Source organism: Balaenoptera ricei, chromosome 3 (genome assembly GCF_028023285.1).
Source record: "Balaenoptera ricei isolate mBalRic1 chromosome 3, mBalRic1.hap2, whole genome shotgun sequence".
Taxonomy (NCBI): Eukaryota; Metazoa; Chordata; class Mammalia; order Artiodactyla; family Balaenopteridae; genus Balaenoptera; species Balaenoptera ricei.
In genome coordinates, this window is record NC_082641.1 from 68,375,259 (window position 1) to 68,392,250 (window position 16,992).

Consider the following 16,992-nt stretch of genomic DNA (forward strand, 5'->3'; position numbering starts at 1 on the left):
CATAAAGAAACTGGTGACTCAGTATTTGTAAATTCTCCAGTTTGTATGAAGGTTACTAGAGTATAGGGAGGGAAATATGACAGTATTATAAATTTACAGCTAGAGAAGAATCAGGTGTATCATGCCATTATATCATAGATAATGCTCGGTTATGTTGTGATAAACTAATCCTCAAATCTCAGAAGCTTCAAAAAGTATAATTTTTTGTTTTAAAGTGCCTAAACCTAGTTTTATGTCAAGTACAATTTTTGAAAAATGATCTACCTTAATTCTAAGCAAGGACTCTAGTGAATTCTCAAAAAAGTAAAGAAGTATGTTTTTCTGCTAAAAAACAACTTAAAAATTCTGCTAATAGATAAAAATAGAACAGTGCATACAAATAAACTACAGGTATTTATTTAATAATTCACTTAACTTTCAAATAATCAAATTATAGTATGGCTTTAGGAGACGCTGTGGGTAAAAAAAATCTATTCTTCCTTTATTTTTTCCTTAAATATTGCTACAGAATTTTTTAAATTTAAAAATGTTCACTTTACTATTTGTATTTTGATTATTTTAAGATAAAAATGATTACAAAATAACCTTAAATATTAAAAAAAAAACTTTGAAGATGTGATATGTCAATAAAATAAATAAATATATAATCTCCTTATAGGCTTGAAAACAGTTTATGAAGCAATTTTTGGAAAAAAAGTAAGTAAAATGGGTAAGTCTAGTATGAAAAAATATAAAACCTGCCTTTTACAAAATTAACTCTCCTTGGGTCTACTCTGATATCTCTGACTTAAGGCACTATCTTCTGAACATTCTGGATAATGGACCTGTGTTAAAAGAAATAAACTGCGTGTCCACCCACGATACTATCATGGAATAATTTAAAAGCAGAGTAATTTAAAAATCTTTAGTTAAGATTTTAAAGTCTATCATTTTAATAATATTTTTACCCATCCATGAACACCTTTCCCTCTATATTTTCATTGCATCCTAATCCTAACTATACCCAAAATGTATATGCTTTTGATGATTAAGCACCCTAGCAGTCAAGGGCTGCTATAGAAATACTCAAATATTAGAGTAGGTTGGTAATACTATAAGCTCATGAACACAATTAAAAATTAGCACACAGCAGGGCCCAGTAACATTGCTACATTTTATGCTCAGTTTAATCCCCATTCTCCACAGCAGTGATTCGCAAAGTGTGGTCCATGTACCATCAACAACTGTATCAACTTGGAACTTATTAAAAATGCACATTTTTGGCCTCACTCAGAGCTACACTAAATCACAAATTCTGGGCCTGGAGCCCAGCAATCTGCTTTAATCCCTCCATGTTTGCTTTCATTTTTATGCCCTTCTAACTCGCTCAGGAAATTTACACCTTTGAATATACCCCCTTGCCACTGTGTATTTGTAATTGGCTTTTGCATATTTTTTCTTTTCTTCTATTAAAAAAGTACTAAGTACTCTCCTATTACTATTATAATTTAGTTTTCTAAATTATCATGTCAATAGTTGCTTTTTCCCTCCCGAAATCATTCTGTCTTTCTTTTTATTTATTTATTTGTTATTTTTGGTGATTTTGAGACAGTTGAAAGCAAACATCAAGAAACAATTGGACATATTTAGGTCATTATCAACAGAGCAGTCCCAAGTTTAACTATAATTCTATGAGTCATTTGCAAGTTTGCGGTTATCGAGGCTATGTATGTGTGAGATTGTCTAAAGAAGAAATAAAGAATGAGACAGAAGACGATTAACTTGAACTATAAATTTGTGACTCATTTGCATGTTTGTGATAATTGCAACTATGTGTATATGAGATTGTACAGAAATTAAACAATGAGATGAAAAGAATCCTAAGGATCCCAAAGTAAAAACAAAAACAAAAACAAAACACTCCTTAATTGAGTAGCTGGGTAGAGAAAAACGAATCTACAATTTTCTTTTGGGGGCTCTTTGTCCTAAACTCAGAGGCTCAATTTTGCAGCTGAACGAGGCAGTTCAAAATCAAAGCAAATTTGTAATCTTATAATCATTCCTTCCAAATTTAGCTCTTTTCTGTTTCATTTCTCTATCTTAGAGCATGGCACTATTCATTCCTTTTCACAAGCCAGACACCTAGTTGTCATCACTTTACCTGGGTGTCCAACGCTCCCAAGAGACAATTCATTACTAACAGTTGAGCTGTATGATTGGAGTATCTCGAAAACCTATCTCCTTTCTCCATATCTACTGCCATCAGTCTGAGGCAAGCTAATGCCATCACTTATGTGGACAACAGCAAAGGCATTCTGTCTGGTTCCCTTTTAAAGACTCTCCAATTATTTCTCTGGAATGCAATGGGTCATGTCTTCCAAATGCATGTCTTATCATATTTGACTGAAACCATTTTAATGGCTTTCTGGTGCTCTTCAAATAAAAGCCAAAATCAATTAATATGATAAAGCCCTATTTCATTATGGTCTAGCTCCTATTTCCCTTTATAGTCCCCTTTTATTCTCTGCTTCTTCCATTCTTTGAATTTCAAAAATGCTTTCCCTATTTCAGCTCATGAACTCATCATTCTACCCCATTACCACAGTCTTCTTTCACAGTCATCTCTGGAACATAACAATACATCCTCTTCTTTAGCTAATCCCTGTATTTCCCTTAGGTCGCTGCTCAATCCCAAAATGTTAATGAGTCAAGTGCTAAGAAATATTTACAAAGTAAAATGTTTTCCTTACTGAGACCATTTGAATAATTTGTATATATTTTTAGCTAGTTTTTTATATTTTTTTTGGTTTTTAGATTAGACCTGCATCCAACTGTTTTTATTTAGGAATGACACAGAAAATTATGAAGATAGATTATATTTTTACTCCATTTGCTTTATACATTATATAAAAGAAATTTATACATATTGGATTTTATTAATATGGCTTTTATACATTTATTCACACTAGGGTTAGAATAACATTGCTTGTATTTTATTTTCATATATTTCTAGGCATAACTTTTATAAAGTAACTGCTGTAAAATTTTGTTTCTAACATATTGTTTGTCATAGATGAACACTTTTAACATCTTATAGCATTAGCAAATATATATTTGGCAAAGGATTCGCAAAATACAAGGTGCTAAATATTTGGTGTTTTGACTTTTCTTTTAACCACAAAATATCTGTATTCTAAGCTTAATAAAACAATAGTTTTGAAGAGGTTTGTCCTTAAAAATAGATAGGTAGCATTATCACACAATGGAATAATTTCCAAACAAAATCAAAATGCATCATTTAAAGTAAAATCATTTACTGAGTAACTCTTTAGAATATGGGAACAAGGAATATGTAACATTCAAGCAGAAAAAAATGGATGTCAGAGCTCTTGCAACAAAAAAGATGTATTCATCTACCTTGGAGACTACTGTTTTCACACAGAGTATGAATTAATATTGTTAATGTTGCTATATGGTCCTTTTATTTGCAAACATCTTAATGTCTAGAAAAGATGCAAATTCTAGAATCCAACACATTGAGGTCACTCTTATGTGTCCATTGGTATGAGAAAAGATTTTTTTTAAAAAGAAAAGTTGTAAAGATCTTCCCAAATACCAGAAGGACAAAAGACAAAGCTGTAAAAATCTGCTAGGTAACAGTAGATCTCATTTATCTCCATTCCATATACTTTCTCCAGATGATCTCCCATATCTTTAAACACAACTGCTTAAATTACAGATCTTGATTTCATGTTTCCTGTGCTTCTGATGCATATTTCCACTTACCCTTGAAGGTGGCCTCTAGGATATCTCAATACGCTCAAAACAGTACAACAAAAATGTTCCCTTCCTATTGAATATCTTACCTTATTCACTGTTATTGCTATTATTTAAGGTTGCCCTAGTATAATCTGGGCATCATACTTAAAGTTTTTCTCACCCTCTTTCAACATTTCATTGTTCACAAATCCTATAAATATTTATCCCAGACACGTGTAGAAAACCTCCACTCACCTCCAATACCATTACCGCCTTTTTAACTAAGCCCTACTTAATGTTCCTCCTGATATATTCCAATTTTTCAAATAAAATTTTTTTCTTCTAACCAATGGGGTCTTAGATCATCCATTATCCTTTTTATCATTAGCTTCTCAAAAGAAAAATTCATCACATTCTCTTACAAGGAACTTCTTCTAGCTTCTCATTTGTTAAATTCAAACTTATAGCATAATGTCAAAGAAAAGAAAAGCATAGACGTATTTAATCTTTCGTAAACCACATAAGCTTGACTGAGAACACCACCCTGGAAACTTGCACCCATATATTTTATGCTCATTTGATGCTATAAATCTGAGAAAGTCTCACTGATTTAATAAACACTCTATAACCTTCATTAAACATGTGGGTATTTTTCTTTGTTCTAAATAATGAACAAGTTGGTTACCTATCCAATTCTCTCCCAATCTTCCTTTCTTAAAAGCAAACCAAAACCAAAACCAAACCACACAATTTCACTTAACTGTTCATTCGTGACCCACCAGAGAAAGTGACTGCCATCAAAATTTTAGGTTATCTTCTCTGATAATCTCAATCAGTCTGGTGGTCCCATTCTTTTCTCAGTAATGGATTTACTAGTGGCATGTGATCAAATTATAGCCAATGAATTGGGAGACCTGCTAAGAAATCCTTGAGATGGATTCTCCACTGCTAAGAAAGATACTAAAGCAGAAAATACCTCTGTATCTATGGATGTGACTGTGTTTTCACTTCAATTACTTTATATATTATATATTTATTTACTTATTTCATATACATATTTATATATATATATATTCCCACAGTGGGGTTAGAACGATACTCTTTAGTTTCATTTTTATATACTTCTATGTATATGCTTTATCTTTTAAATACATTTTATTCATTGTTTCCACATGTCAGCTATCTTAGAGGAATACTACAAATATTCTATATTTTCCTCTCTATATACTCTGCTGTTGTGTCTGGAAGTGATGCTGCAAACCTCCTGATGATGACCCTGATGCTTGAAGACATGCTTTTATTTCTGAAACTGAATTTCTTTTATGTAGTACAAGAAATGTACTGGGGTTTTTGGGGGTTTTTTGTTTGTTTGTTTTTTATGGCTGTGTTGGGTCTTCGTTTCTGTCCGAGGGCTTTCTCTAGTTGTGGCAAGCGGGGGCCACTCTTCATCGTGGTGTGCGGGCCTCTTATTATCGCGGCCTCTCTTGTTGCGGAGCACAGGCTCCAGACGCGCAGGCTCAGTAATTGTGGCTCACGGGCCTAGGTGCTCTGCGGCATGTGGGATCTTCCCAGACCAGGGCTCGAACCCGTGTCCCCTGCATTGGCAGGCAGATTCTCAACCACTGCGCCACCAGGGAAGCCCAAATGTACTGTTTTTAAAGCAAGTTTGAATTGGGATTTTCTGTTATTTACAGCTGAATATTCGGTTATCTTCTCTCAATAAACAAAACTTTATTTAATCATATGTCCTGGTTTCCCTTCTCCCAAATGACACTATTATTGAATTTTGCCCAGGGTTTCTCACTGGTCTGTAAGTCTTCTTTGAAATTTTACACATTGACCTTTTGCCCAGAATATGGTTTTCTCTTTATACACGTCATGATTTTCGCTCACTTTTCAAGATTTATTTCAGATATTTCTTTATATACACCTATGACACTTTACCCACTTCTCAGGCAGTTAGTTTTCTTTCCTTTCACTGATTCAGCTGCAAATATTCTATACTTCTTTATTCACAATGTGTTCTATTTTCATTTCTTTGTATTTCTAGGACATTTATTTTAATCTGTCTCTATAATGCCAGCATCTAGCACTCTGAAGATATATCAGATATTCAAGCAATATTTGTAAAATTGTTAATTACAAGGAAAGCAGCTATTTAAAATTATTAAACATCTACTAACGGGAGTGTTATGTGTAACAATTACTCTAAAAATATTTCTGCTCTATCTCAAACTAAATACTCTAAAAGAATGACTGTAGCTTTAAAAATATCATCTCCACAAAACTGGGGAAAACTCCTAATAAAAAAATGCTTTCACAATTGCTGACTTTTTGAAAGAGGACAAGAACTACTATTTGAGAACAGGGCTATAAAGGGACGAGTTAATGTTCCAATGAAAATTCCTAGGAGGCCGATACAGTCCATTAAAACGAGGGGTATTTGGTCACTTTACTGAATTACTTTAGAGAAAACCTCAGGTCTTGAGGAGCTCCTTCTGAAAACTAGAAAATCTCAAGCCATACAATGCTGTTTAAGAATGACTTCAAACGTTTTTTTATAAAGCTATATGTACTTTTTATTACATATAAGAGATTGTTGATATTCATGTACTCATTCCTGTTACCTAAAAATCCCAAATAGAAAGAAAAGCCTCCTATGATGGGAAACCTTCCATAAAAAGGTAGCATGATGACAGGCTATATCATATTTGGTTTTGAGTTTTCTTTTTTATACTTTACTGTGAAGTCCAATAGTAATTATTATCTTTAATATTTTATACTTAAAATTCAGCTATCTTAATTCCAATAACTAAAAGCTTATACAATTTTAAATACCAAAAGACTGGTAGTGTATCCATTTCACTGCCAAAGAAATATACACAGTAAGTGTAGGAAATGTACTAATATGTCTAAAAAAAGTCACTACACCGAGTGCTACTACAGCAGGCAAATATTTATGAAACACAGTCTCCATTATTACAAACATTTGACTGGGAAGATAAAATAAATACAAAGTTAATTTTATTCTAAACGCTATGATAAATGTGAAACAACATATATAGAGTCAGAGTTTTAAAGTTGTAAATACCTTAGGGATTTTTTTTTCCTTCAATCAATGTGGTTTTCTACACAAATCTGACTACAGTAAATGACACAATATTCTTATTATTTCAGACAGAAGTTGAGCTGATTAACTGTATTCTACAGTAACTGTCATGCAAGTGACAATACATCTCTGGTATTAAGTTAATTATATACCTTTTTTCAATTTAGTTTCTAAGTGTATGGATATTATTTAAGATAATTTTTATGGATTTTTTGTTTTATTTTATTCTTCTATCACCTTTATTTCCCCCCTTTCTCCCGTAGATAACAAATTACTCTGTAATTTGTTAATACAGGGCAAGGTTATAGCAGAGATAAAAGTATACACACATACACTAATGTATGTAATGATATGTAATGTGCACATATATATATACTATATAATGATTATATTACATATACGTAATGTGTGCAGATAATGCATATGTATAATATATATGCAATGGTTGTGCTTTTTTGGTTAGAACTGTTCTTTCCAAATACAGTGTACAGTCCTTAAGGGAAGAATCTGTGGATTTTATTGTTTATATATATTGGATATCACACATCTTCGTGTTGAGTGCATCACAGATACTCAGTAAATATCCATTTAACTTGAACAAAGGACTAGGCTACTACAGTTTCTTGTTATGATACTGAGCAATTCGTTATGATACTGAGCAATAAAATCAACTAGTTTCATGTACAGCCCATGTCAATCTCAAGTGTGCTTTAGTTTTACCTTTTCATAGTTTTAAAGGGATTTTAAGATGTCCATTTATTGTAAGAATTTATATTGTCTTACTTCCAGCAAGGAATCATATCAAATGACTAGATCCACTCAAAGTTCAAAGTACAAAATATAAACATATTTAAAGAACCTGATTAGGGTGAAATTTTTTTTAAACAACATAATTTTGATAGCAAGAATAATCTAGGGAAAATGTAGAATACTTGAAAGATCTTGATTTAAGTTATATCTACAGGCAATGTTACCAGAATAAATATAAGTAAATAAACTTATTAGCCTACTAATAAATATTTATCTAGTAGGCTGCCATCTATTTCATTCCTATTGATGCAATGATTAGACACTGGAAAATATCCTTCCAGCTGAGGCATTCTTATTACCAGTAAGTGCCTGTGGTAGATATGACCACCTTGATTTTGGCAATTAAGTGTTGCCACTTGGCCTCTGCTATTCTGGGAACTCATGATGACAACTAAAATCAGGAAACTCATATCTAGCCAGAATCCCAAATAGCCAGCACCCCAAATGGCCATATCTGTCCTACAAAGAAGAGCAACTAGAGGGCTTCTCAAGGATGTAGGTGTTCCTTTCATGAATGTTTAATGCTTTAGTGAAGGGACTGTGCTCTGTTTCTTCTTATAGAACATAGTGGGTATACAGGTCATGTATCATCACTCCCACGTTCTTATATGCCTAAGCCTTTGGATTCCCTACTTCATATTATAATACCAAGTATGCTATACTATCTCAATCTCATTAAATGTAGAACACACTGAGTCCAAGTTTCAGTCAACCAAATAATAAGCCACTTGAGTCACCTCCAGTACACAAGTTAATGCATTAAATTCAGAATCCCTAGTAACTTCACTTACATAAATAGTATTTGTTTCCTTCTTCATTCATCTAATGTATTCCACAGGTTTCTGCAGATATAATAGCAACGTCTTGAAATTCTCTTGGGGTTTAAGGTATTTCCTTCTGGGTTATAGTATATATCTTTCCCCCTGAAACATTGTGAAACTTGACACTAGTTATGGGTCTAATGGTATAAGGAAATGATTGTGATATGCCTTGAGTAGAATTGGCATCCATCTTCCCTCATGGACATAGGATTTATAAGCAAAGGAAGTCCAGTCTCCCCAGACACAGGAGGGCAATCTACTTCCACTGAGAAGTGAGGCTTAGACTGACACAGGAGATGAAGATTGTTCGTTTCACCTAGGTCCAGCAGATGTTCCCATTTCAAGTTTTAGTCTTTCCCAATCTATGCCCTAACTTTAACATAGAAAATTGGTGAGACTGAATTCAACTAACACTGTTAACTCAGCATGTCTACATTTTTTGTCTTTCATTTCTCTCTTTACCTTTTTCTTTGATTTTTCAACAGCATCAGACCTGTAGCCTCTCTAGGAATTGCTCTATGTTTCATACTGTGATTTGACCTGACAGTTAAGGGACCTGAGCTTTTCATTTGCTTTCTAGAAGTCCTGCAGTGGACACAGAAGAATCTGACATTATAGTTCTCATAGGTTCTTATAGTCATCACTAATGCCATAACAGTCAAGTTAACAGTCACTGGACTCCCAACTCACCTGCTTTAGTTGGTACTTCACCATAATCAAACACTGATGATAGCCTGATTACTTATGATGCCACTGAATATCCTGAATTATTAGCATTCCTTTTCCAATTAGCAAGGAACTTAGCAATGTTTTAAAGCCCAAGGATACAACATTCCAATCCCCAAATCCCATCTCTGTGGGTCTGTCTCCTGGGACCACTATTATCTGTATCAGCCAGGCTCTCATTGAGAGACAGAAACCACACAGTACATTTGAATAGGGAGAGTTTATAATGAAGATTTATTAACTAGTAACAGAGATTAACTAGTAAGGTATAAACAGAACTCTAAAGAACAAAGAAATTTCAGATATAGGTATCAGCCACTAACAATCAATATGGCTGAGGCAGAATACCAAAGGAAGGAAAGTTTTTTAAAGAAGTTCCTCTGCACATGGCTTAGATTCAGATCTCATTGGAGGTGGTGTGGCTGTAGCCACTGGCTGGTAGAAAAGTTCACTGTGGTACTGCATGCAGAAGCAGGCAAGCAGGAAAAAATTCCTGCTGAAATGTCAATGAAATTCCCCAGGAAGTTGCCCATAGGGTTGCTGCTGAGCTAATGAGAGGAACTTACTGGGAAGCTGCCTGTGGTATTACAGTGAAAGTCACTGTAGGTGAGCACCACTGGATTTCAGTATGCTGCCCAACCATCATGTCATCTAGCAAAAGAGAAATGTTTATAGATTCTAGCTCCCATATTGCAAGCAGGGCAATTAAGAGTGGATTTGGAGCTAACAGGCAATAAATTGATAACTGGCACAGAATCAGACTCAAAGTTGGTCCATATGTTGAAACTGACTAAAAGAAACTTCATAATAACTATGAAAAACACCTTAAAGAAAACAGTGAAAAAGTTAGATACTACGTATGTAATGATGAAGAATTATAGAAGTAATATAGAAAGCATTTTTGAAGACCTGTGGAAATTCTAAAAAAACATTTTTAAATGTAATATCACTGATAAAGAATCTATTCAATGTACTTAATAGAGGCCTGGAGAAAGCAGAATAAAGTTTCAATGAACTTGAAGACAAGTCAATAAAAATTATCTATATTGAAATGAAAGAGTGGAGAAAGAATGCAAACAACTTCTGATATCTGTGGGAGCATATCAAATCATCAAACATATGGATTATTTGATTTTTCAAAAGAAAGGGAATTTTGCAGAAGATACATTTGAAAATTTAATGGATAAGAATTTTTTCAGTACTTTTGAAATGCCAATTTCTTATAAATCAGTTGATAAACTTACTGTTACCCAATACAACCACAGCGGAGTGTTTATAGAAATTTTCACAGGATGAATTTAAAATTTATATGAAAACAAAAGAATTTATAATAGCCAAAACAATCTTTAAAAAAATTGGGAAAATTGTGTGCTTAATTTCAAGACTTATAAACCTACAATAACCAAGAAAAATAGATAATTGGAATAGAACAGAGAATCCAGAAACATATATAGAATCAACTGTTTTATGATGAAGTAACTGCATCAATTCAACATGGATATAAAAATCTTTTAAACAATGGTGTTAAAAAAACTAGAAAACAGTATCGATTAAAATAAACCTCAAAGTCTATCTCAGTATATGCACAGAAATTAATTTGAAATGAGTTGTACACATAAGTGAAAAAGCTAGAACTATATAAAGCTTCTAGAAGAAAATATAGGAAGAAACTTTCTCGATTTTGAGTGAGGTAATAATTAAAAAACAAAACAAAAACTGCTAACATAAAGAAACACTTAATGTATGCGACTTGATAATAAAAAAGATTCTCTGCTCATCAAAAAAGAAATGAAATCATATGTCCATATAATGACTTATACAAGAATGTATTTAACTCTTACTCATAGTAGATGCAAATATGAAACAATGCAAATATTCATAAGCAGAAGAAAGGACACTGTTCTATGTTCAAACATATTGTTGTATGTTCAAATATCAACAGGAATGGGCTACTGATACGCAGAGAAATATAAATTAACTCCCCAAATATTATGTTGATCAAAAGAAGCCAGACACAAAGATTCTGCATGGTTTTATTCATATGAAGTTCAAGAACAAGTAAGTTAAATAACAGAGTGTGGTCATCTCTTGGGACAGGGAGAAGAAATTGATTAAAAAGTGACATGAGGGAATTTTTTGGGGTAATAGAAGTGGTTTATATTATGTTTTGTATGGTGGTTACACAGATTTATATAGTTTTCAAAACTCATTGACTCATTAAATCAACTACTTAAGATCTCTGCATTTTATTTTATATAAATTTCACCGCAATGAAAAAGGAAAATAAAACACCTGCATAAAGCAATAGAAACATACTACTGAACCTCCAAATTTTATTCAAAGAAAATATTTCTCTCTTCATTTCCTTGATTATAACCTGTGAACAAGCGGTTCTCCAGTTTAGGGGAATAGGACAGTCAGATTCCATTCTCTCTTTCCTTTCGCCTTTTGTCTTTTCCACATTTACTGATTAAGGTTCTAACATTTTCAAAATAGTGAAAGGAAGGAGCAGTAGGGGAATAAGAAATTTTTACTTAACTGCTCGACTTCTCACTCTCTCAATATGCAAAATGCTTCAGCTGAGGTATTTTTTTTTCCTTTTCTCTCTCTCTCTCTTTTAAAAATCGTAGATATCTTGTTTACTCTCTCCAGCTACCTTGGCTTAGACAATATACTCTTAAGCCTCCATCTTGACATCTTACTTTATGTGGCCATCCTCTTTACCCACATACACAGTACTCTGGGCAGGATATAAATGGTTTCAGGCAGTCTTTGTCTCTCAAATGCTTCACATTTAGTCCATGAGAAACACTCATGCAAACTTTGTTTTCAAAGTATTTGAAAAGCTATTCTCAATCCAGCCACCTCTGTCCTGTCTTCATTTGCAGCTTTAGATGTCCATGGCACAAGTCAAGAAAAAGATCTCTGTGTCCTTCAATCTCTCCTTCCTTCTCCATAAGAATGTCTATAAATCCTTACCACCTCCTTCTCTAACTCCATTCCATAAACTTGTTTATATTCTGGGTGAAACCAGCAATCAAATGCATTTGTTAAATTTATCTATTCATCTGTGTCTATATCTATCTCAAAACTATAACCGTGTCTATAGGTATAAATTTTTAAAAGGTCTAATATATTGAAATAGGTTATTCCAGGTGAGACAGGTCATGCCTCATGCCAAAAACAGAACAAAATTGAAATAATTATAAACATATGTCATGATAACCTACTATGTCACTTACCACTTTCTCGTATTTTTTGTGTTCTTAAATATATTTAAAATTATTTTCAATGTCTACAAAACAATATTCCCATTAGATTAACATATTACTTTTTCTATTTTTTTTTTTTTGCTTTTGTATGTGTGGTAGTAATACTTATTATAATTATTTTAAGCATCCATGCTGATAAATATTTAGGTTATTTACTGTGATTTTGTGGTAGACTACTATCTTCTTTCTTTAAGATTCCACTGGCCTGAGTAGAGACCCAACCATGGAACTAAAACTACCAACCAGTGGTGAGGGAGAATCCGATACAGTTACGTTGGTGAGAGATTTACAAGGCTTTCACCATTGCTTCCTTCCCTACTTTTCTTAGTATTTTTCTCTCTCAATTAAAAAAAAAAATCTAATACCATTTTGATATCAGTCATTTACATCTATATTTTAAATCTAAATTTTGTTTGACTTTTTTTCATTAGAAGTCTTTCACCAGGAGATATGGTATCTAAGTAGCAACTGGATAGACATCACTCAATAACACAAGTTTACGTTTCGGGGGCACTACTTACTGTTAGTTATTATGGACTGAATGTTTTTGTCCCCCAAAATTCATTTGTTGAATTCCCAACCCCCAATCGGACTATATTTGGAGATAGAACCTTTATGGAAGTAATTAAAGTTAAATGAGATGATAGGGGTGGGGGATCCTGATCTGATAGTATTACTATCAGAGATACCAGAGAGCTCCCTGGCTCTGTCTATATATACATACAGAGAGGGAAGGCCTTGTGAGGTTTTAGTCAAACGGTGTATATCCATAAGCCAGGAAGACATCCCTTAACCAGAAACTGAATCAGTGGGGACCTTGATCTGAGACTTCTAGCCTCTAGAAGTGGGAGAAAATAAATTTCTGTTTTTCATAGCAGAGGTACAGTTTAGCTACATTATGCATTAAGTATTTCAAATATATGCATTAAATATTTTTAAATATAATTTGCTTCCTGACTACCAATTTTAACATTTCCCCCCTTATGAAAAATGTGTTCTGAGTTCAAACAATGGATTTGAAATATACTTTTGAAATGCATTCCAGTCATATGTTGGAGACTATCCACTACATTATCGTTTCTCTAAAGCTGTAACTGACATAGCAGAGTTCTCAATTTATATGAATGAAAGAAATAATAGCAGATGGCAAATGGAAACTGTGGACATGATAAGCTGATAATAAACCTATGAAGAAAACATTAAAGTATTTAGGCCTGTATCTTTTTGTACTAAAACTGATACTATTCACTTAGATGACTGATTTCAATATAAATATAAATATGTTAATGTAAAGATTTTATATGTATATTCATTATTTTTCAAATAAATTATAAGTTTACAGAAGTGGTAAAATATTTGAAATTAGGACTGTCTGGAAAATTCTATGTATCATTCTTTTCTCCTGTCCTTGTAAAAGAGTACTCTACTCACCATTAGACAACTTCTTATACAAGAAATATGACTTTTAGTAAATATACACCTATTAATCCATGGATCCACTCTTTCAGTTCCCTGCTGTCTACATAAAGTCACACTGAGAATTTCCTTCTAGAGTGCAAGCTCCATGGGACAGGGATTTTTGGCTGTTTTGTTTACTGTGATATTCTTAGCTTCTAGTAAGTCCTGGGTCATTAAGTATTTGTTGAATACGTAAAAATTTACAAACAAAACAAAACTAACTAACCAAAGGCACACATATGTTTCTTTCCTCAAGTATTTTAATATCTTCTGGAGCAAATAAAGTTTCAAATCCTTTTATTGCCTGTAGAAGACTCATTGTTAAGGAGTTAGGTTTTTCTCTTATAGTAGACTTATTCCCTTGCCCTCTATTTCCTGTGGGCAAACATTCTTGTCAGTTAAACAAGAGAAGATTTATTACTTTTAATTAAAAGAACACATGTTACAAGATAACCAATAGGTAAAGCAAAGATAAGATACCAGTGGGCTTGATAGATTACCAGGGTCTCACCAAGCAACCCCTCTTCTTATCTCACTTGCACATTTATCAAGGGTTCAGCATCTAGCCTTGAAGTATGGCCATGAGGGAATCTCATAGGCTGGTTAGATGACATACAGATCTTGACCCTGAAAACACCAATAGTTTTCCTGGCTTGTGTAAATTTTGTAGTTCTTGAAGAATTTGAAATATGCCATTCACAATTACTCCTACTTTTAATTTTTTCAGTCAAAACAAAGGATATAATGACTTTGATAAATACAGAGTATCAAACTTGTTTTCAGCTAGAATTGTAGGCAACAGGCCAAGTGTGGGTTTGGCTGATTCCATTTTAACATTGTTTGGGTTACAAGAATAAAGAGAGATAACAGGGAATTTAATGAGCCACCCAGAGAAAAGCAAGCAATCCTGAAAACTTTACATTCTTATTCATTACTTTTTACTCAGCAGTCTCTCCTCAATTTCTTTGGGCTATAAAGAGCCATTTCCTTGACATAATGGCCTACTTGCTAGTAGGAAATCCTGATTGGACAGGGTGTATCAGATATATAAAATGTCAAATGGCAAGCATTTTGTGAGTAGAAGGATATGTTTCTGCAGTTTTTGAAACAGACCATTTAAAAAATAGTAAACAAATAATATATTATGAAGCAATAATCTTCAAATTAGGGTACATGCAACTTGGGGTTACATAAATATTTCCTGAGGGAACAAAACAATCATTGTCAGACCCTTGATTCTCATATGTGTACTTTCATAAGCTTAACCTTCCTGAGAACAAGCCAGTGTTTCTTCTTTCCCTTCTCCCCTTGAGGAGTCTCCCTCACCCATTTTTCTAAATAAATATTAACCCTTATTCTTAATATTACAATTGTAAATTGCCCTATTGTATACAGTTTATTGAGAGCAGAAATAAAGGGATGATTCAAAATTTCAGTTTAGTGTCCAGAAAGTGAATGACAGTAATGACTGGTAACAAATATTTTTATATATCATGTGATTTCCAGATGGTTTGCTTTCAACAAATTGAAAGAGTACCTCATAGGCTTTTCAATTGATAGATTATTCAAAATATGTGATAATATGTCACAATGTGATTTTTTGACATATAACTCAGGTGTCCAAGAATTAGGGACGTTGCTTTTTAACAACATTCTTCCCACCCTCAACTATATTTTTGGTAAATTGGCTTATAATTATACATATATATAAACATATATACACAATGCAAAAATAGGAATTATATTGATGCTGAATTGTCTCAATTGAGCAAAAAGTGATATTAACACAGAGATAATTTTTAAAAGGAAAATAACCCCAAGCATCTGAGACATTGTGAAACCTTTTTTATAACTAATAATTATAGAAATGTATAACTTTATTATACACTTATAATAATAACTAGGATACAATAGGAAAAAATTAAACTTCAAACCATATGAGCACAGAATATTCAAATTTTGTATATAGTTTTTTTTCATAATAAACTCTAAATGATGATCATTAAAAGGCTTGAAAATATATAATACAATTCTATGGTAAAAATAGAATAGAAATACAAATACAAGGAGAAAAAATATTACATATTTGATTGTTAAGGGATAATTTTTTAGTGTATTTCTTTTTCCAGTTCTTAAATTTTATTAGTGCATCATATACTGTATTTGTAGACAACCATGAAAATGATCCAATATCACAAGTGTTTTTTGTCCATTTTGTATATTAGGTAGATTTTTAACATGAGAAAACATTTAGCTAAATTTTTGTGCATTTTTATCAGAAAAGCAGTCATTCTACATTGAGTATTGTGAAAGTCATCTAGATCTAACAAGAGCTACTGGTAAACTTAATACGTTTTAATTTAAATTATTCTTGAAAAGCATATTGCCTCCCCATACCTGCCATGCTTATTCTTTGTGCTTGTTGTTCCTCTACCTGAATGCCCTTTCTCTTCCCAAGTCCTTCTTTCTCTTTAATTGTTCAAAGCATATCTGTTCTTAAAGAACTATCCAAATCTCTCTTTTTGTAGGAAGCTTTTCTAGACTATTTGAAGATTCACTATTATGTTTGTTCCCTGTTCTTCTTTGCTTCATAATTTACATTGTAAATTCTACTATTTTATTCTATGCTTTCAGACAGGCATTATACATATACAGATTAGCCAGCAAAACAATGCCCCAGTGATTTTAGGATTTCAAAACGTCTCCTTCTTTGCAAGTGGTTGCCTATGGTGTCTGAAGTTCCATCAGGAACAATTATTCCATTGGTGTAAACAGTGTTTTCTCTGGTTGGTTCAGCTGAACCTCATATATACTGCTAGAAAGTGTAGCATATTAAACGTTCCACTGTATTAATTCATTTCCTCTATCACAATGAGAAAGACGGAGAGTTTTGATCAGCATTGTTATTTGGTAGTCTGAAGATTATTATGCATAGTGAAGAGAGAGAAAATAATTTGAGGAAATTGGGAAATAGTACCAAAAGGAAATTTAAAGATATTAATGATGAGCTTTATCAATTTCAAAATTTCCTAATGCCAAACCTATCTAACTTTTATGT